Here is a 5,795-nt window from a genome sequence, read left to right as displayed (position 1 = left end):
TTACTAATAGACATTGTTTTTGTTCTAGTCTTTACATTTGTTTTCGGTGGCAGCTCGGCTTCAATTAATTGTGTGTACCTCAGCCTTTGTGTTGCCATCACGCAATACTTATTATATTACTAGTCCCCAAGAATGCCCCGAGTACTGTGCTGTCCAAGAGCTGTTTTTCAGCAAGGCTTCTCCAGTTTGATGTCCCAGGTCTCTTTATTACTGCCTTTTACTTTATTCTTGCAATTAAAGTGACCTTCAGTCAACTTATAAGGCTTGGCATGTCATAAACCATCTAATCCACAAGGTATACATTTAATTTTACTGCTAATTACAGCTTGTCCATACGTTCCTTAGCAGCATTGATGACCAGTGCAAATATTGACGACCATCAATCTATAATCATTTGTTTTTCGGCGGCGATGAAGTGGTGCTTTGTTTAGGCAAATATCTCTTTATAGCAATCAGTTTCTCCTCGCTGTGTATTTTCTCTGTCATCATATATTTTGCGCACTAATAAAGTCTGCAGCTGAACTCCTATTAAGCACCATTTTGGCAAGTGGTTTATTGGCATATGCCAATATTTTTTTTGTTTATTTAGTTCTCCTGATTTATTAAGCCCCCCATTACAGAGTCAGCGCTGTTCTCACACTGGGTTTTATGGATGGTGTTATTACCAGGCTGCACGGCTAGGACGAGTTGGACAATCGAAAGCTAGAATGAGATCATCATTCACCATTAGACAGTTCCTTCTGTTTGCAATATTACTGAGATTGGGATGCTCTGCATCTTATTGACCTCATGGGTAGTCAGCACACATCTTTAATCTGTAAAAGGTTCCTGTGCGCGACTGCTTTCATTAATGGGTCTTTACTAAAAGGTGAAAAGTCAGCTAAAAACACCAATCTTATTGTGTGAATGTTGTTTTCATATTAATTACCAAACAGAATCACATAGGACTTCCTATCATACAAAGTAGACGTGTTTCTTGAAAGCAATAATATTACAAGTTATGGATATTAGATTAATAGGGACAGAACGTTGATCCAGGGATTTATTCTGATTGCCATATTTGGAGTCGGGAAGGAATTTTCCCCCTGGTATGGGGCAATTAGCATCTGCTTCATAAGGGTTTTTTGCCTTCCTCTGGATCAACACAGTAGGGACACAATATGTATATAGGTTGAACTTGATGGACTTTGGTCTTTTTTCAACCTTATGAACTATGTTACTATGTTACTATGTTACTATGTTACTATGATTGTGTTATGTATGGTGATTGTATGGTGAATCTTGCTGGTGGATTTCAATCCATCAATAATGGTCCTGTATGCCTGATGGAATACAGTCTTACTAAATCCAACACCATTTCTGGTCCTTGAGGACTAGCTGTAGAAATGTATTCCAATAAGGTAAACAGCCTATGTATCTGGTTAGGTGGTCCAGCCCAAAATGTCTTCCAAATGGGCTTCTATTTGTTGACCTTGACTATAGAGCTTGGTCATTGGGACCTCTGGTTTCCATCCATGTGTTTGTTTCCCATGTAAACATAAAAAGCAAAATAACACAAAATAAAATGCATTTTTGTGCACACCTGGATTTCATTTGGTATCCAAAATATAAGATTCTGTTTTGGAGTCATGGTAAAAAAAAAGTAGTATTTTACTGTTTTGGTACTAAAGTACAGGTTGCAGGCTTCCTTTCTCTGAAAGTTGTTTATCTTTTTCAACATCTAAACACAGGAGAGATCAGATTGCAGAGGTATGGCAGCATCACTATGGAGAGCGATACACCAAGGGTTTTTGTGAGGCTGGAATGTTTAATCTTGATAAGGAAGTTCAGTGATTGCAGTTGTTGCATGTTTCCCCAGGCGGTGAGTGGCAGAGCAAAGATGGTTTTATTCATTTCTTTGCAGTACCTGGTGCCAAAACATTTCAGTTGTCCGTGTGTTTGTGATTCACGACTCCCTTTACATTAGAGCCGGGCCGATGTTTTCCCTCTGTCTCCTTCCATGACGTACACAAGATGCCGAGAGGTGGAAGTCTTTTAACTAGTCACGGTGCATTAATTCCTCACACATGTGTCTTATTTGTTTGCTCTCGAGATGCCAACGAGTCAAAACGCCAAAAACGGTCAGCCAGGGAATGAGGGGCTCCTCACGCAGATTCAACACAAATCCGACAATGGTACAGATAAACAGAACAGAGCCTAGTGATCTCCTCTGCATTCCCTTCATGCCCCAGAAGTTGATATTATTAGAAGAGTTATCGTCTTTAAACACAAGGATCCAAAATGTTTTAACATTAGATGTGCTTTCTATGTGTTGCTCAGCGACATAATTACTAGACTTGGGCACCAGGGGGCTCTTCGTGCTCGTCTTCGGGGGGAAAAAAATCTTCGTATTCCACGAATATTCGCCTGTTCCTGTCTTCTCTTCGGGCGAATATTCGTGGACATTCTTCGTGTTCGTTTTTGTTCGTTTTTGCCGGTTAAGGGGTTAATACGGGGTTAACGCGTACCGCAGCAGCTCTGGCGCCAGGAGTTTAAATGTCCGTATGAGCAACTCTATTGGTCGTCAGCAGGGGGCTCGTCTGCCAATGGTTGATGGCAGACGAGCCCCCTGCTGGCGACCAATAGGGTCGCTCGTACAGACTGTTAAACTCCTGGTGCCGTAACTTACCCTGCAGATCCCACTGGCCTCCCTGTTCTATCAGTTAAATGTCCGTACGAGCGACCAATAAAGTCGCTTGTACGGACATTTAACTGATAGAACAGGGAGACCAGTGGGATCTGCAGGGTAAGTTGCAGCATTGGGGTTAACTTTTTAACTTTCATTAGGGCTTAACTTTTTTTTTAAAGGGTTAAGGGGCCATGCGAGTGAGCCTATTGGTCGCTTGCACGGCCCTTTAACCTACGGATTTCCGCTAGATTAATCCATAGGTTCGCTGTCAGGGGTTACAACTTACAAAGGCCGTGCGAGTGAGCCTATTGGTCACCTGCAGGGTCTTCCTCTGGCATCAACCAGAGGAGGTCCCTGTAGGCGACCAATAGGCTCATTCGCACTGCCCTGTAACCCGTGACAGCGAACCTGCGGATTTCCACTTCTGTGAACTGCCGCGATGCCAAGGTAAGTTAGAAGGGGAAGGGACCGGGGAGAGTGGTAGACGAAGACGATCACGAAGATCTTCGTGGTGTGTGTCTTCGTCTTCGCCTACGTTTTACCGCCGCTGTCTTCTCTTCGGCGTGTCTTCGGAACGAACACGAAAACGCACTCTTCGTGTTCATTTTCATGTTCGCCCGAAGACGAATGCACAAGTCTAATTACCCCCAGCCGCCCTCTCCTTGTCAGCACCTCATTAAAAGGAGCACCTTGCCTTAAAGACACGGAGCGCCGGTATATGACACCGTATCCTGGCACTCTGTGTCTCAAAAGCACATAGCGCCCTTTAATGCAGTCTGCGGAGGCTGTTCTCGGTCTGCAAAGCCTCATAGTGTGTATAGACTGGGTAGTAAGATCAAAGATCTCCCCTGTAACTGCACCATTGAGCAGAGTGATACCAGGGGGCCTGATTGCCCAAGAGAGCGATCTGCCTCCGTGTTTGGCAGCAGGGGGCCTGGATAGATCACGGGGCCTGGATAGATCACTGGACCCGCCACAAAAAAATTCTTCGTGAATTCAATACATTTTCCTTGGGGTTTTCCTTGACATATAGAAATCAGAGTAAGATTTGGGTTTTACTTTTTTTTTATTTTTTTTTAGACTGCTGTATCAACAATGTTGATTGAGTAATGTTGATGTGCTTTCATAGAAAACACTAAAAGCACCTAGTTTATAATGTCTTTATTGTTATACCCCATGCTCACTAAGTATAAGTTGTAGTGAATGTCATAAGCTGAAATGTTCAACTCACCTGCAAGCTTCTAGTTTAGTGAATAAACCCCAGAACATAGAGCTTTTCTCCCTTTGATAGCACTCTTGTAAGGAAGGTTCTAGCCTTAGGGTTTAGACTTATAAGAGGCATGTTGATTTCCAGACTTAATAAGCTAATTTGGGGAAGGAGTAATGTAAATATATTTGGCTTCAAATAAAGCAGTCTGCTTCCCGTTAATAATGGCACTTGCTATCAAACTGATTCCACATGTCGGAATGGCATCTTCATTGATCTTCCATCTACATTGTTTTTCTTTATTTTTTAACACATACCGCAGTTCATGTGTATCTCAAACATAGATCTCCCCGTCAGCACAGAAACAGGTCCTACAGTAGATACCATCAAACTCTCACCACAATGTACCATCCATTTTTCTATCATTTTGGCTCTATGGCCGAAGTCAGGATTTGTCTATCCTCGACGGCTGCTGAGAGGCCTCGCGTTAACGACATACCTACTGAAGTACAGATGGAACACTCCAAATGACCCATTGGAATGTTCTAAGTAACATCCTGTAGGCCCCCCCGAGGCCCGGCGTTGCCCACCACTGCTTTTGTAGCTGAATGAAATTGTGTCTCTGTTTTTATTGGAATTAGCAGTAAACTCATTATTAGCTCATCAAAGCTCCTCTGCCTAAAAGCTCAATTCTGTATTTAAAATATATAAATTAAAGATGAATTCATCTTCCTGCTGCTAGGAGACGCGCAGGCTATTGTGACTTGGTCAGCGTGCGGATATGCTTCATGACTTTCAGTTGAATTCTCTGGTTAAACATTGTATTCGCTCTTTGTTGCTGAGCAGTCTGTGCCGTCTGCCAATTCATTGCCCGTCCAGAATTTCACCTCTTCGCTGCCAAAAGGCTGTCTTAAAAATGTTCAACGCAGACAAGTACATTGCTGGTGCATTACGGCATGTAAGTGGTTGTGCCGCATAGCGAAGTCTGAATAAAGCATGGCGTTTTAATTGGATAAAAAAGGCAGATTGTCAAGAAAAGGTCACAGAAATCAAAGCACTTGTATAATTGTCAATATTTTTCAAGCAAGAACAAAAAACAAACAAACAACAATATTTGTGCAGAATAAATGCAAAGATCAAACAAAAACATCAGAAAGGAAATCGCTTCATTCACATTAGCGACTGCGGCATGTAAACGATTTGTAGCAAGCAATCCATTAAACTACCTTCTTGCCCCCAAATGGCTGCATGTAAATGATTTGTAGTAAGCAATCAATTGAACTACCTTCTTGCCCCCAAACAGGAAGCTGGGATATCCATAAAATACTACATGAGAAAAGTGATGGCTATAATACTTTCAGTATCACATACAGGAGTTATATGTAATGCACCAGCGCATGCCAGAGCAGGTGCCGCCAATACATCTGCCACGCCTCTGGCGATCAAAGAGTTAAATACCTTTGAAAACCAAAACTCTTATTTTTTTCTCCATAAAATTGTCCTTACAGTCGATATTCAGTATTTTCCACTTGCGATTCTTCCGAATGGGCAGAATCTGACCTATTTTTGACTTTTGCACTATACTAAGCCCCTCTCCCTACATCTATACGTCTTGTGTCGTTCGTCCTTACAACATTCGTGTTCCAATCTGATGCAATCCGAGATGTTTTTCAAAAAAAGTGGCCCCTGTGTATCATCTGGAATCTCGCCAACAAATTACGGTAATGCGAAAGCGCTAATTTGTAACAGTAGCTCCCTGGATCTTATATTTACTTTTCAAGCGGGGATCGAATTTTCAAGAAGATAACCTGCACTTTGCCATAACCACACAAACACACGGCGAGCCACGTGCCACGCTGATCCCACAGTGTCTGACATATGGTATACGTTTTACCACATGGCTGGATATGAAATGTTTGA

The sequence above is a fragment of the Sceloporus occidentalis genome, unplaced genomic scaffold (genome assembly GCF_023333645.1).
Source record: "Sceloporus occidentalis isolate IW3139 unplaced genomic scaffold, rSceOcc1.0.p SCAF_79, whole genome shotgun sequence".
NCBI lineage: Eukaryota > Metazoa > Chordata > Lepidosauria > Squamata > Phrynosomatidae > Sceloporus > Sceloporus occidentalis.
The sequence above is the reverse complement of the archived record's forward strand: the minus strand, read 5'-3'. Positions refer to the sequence as shown.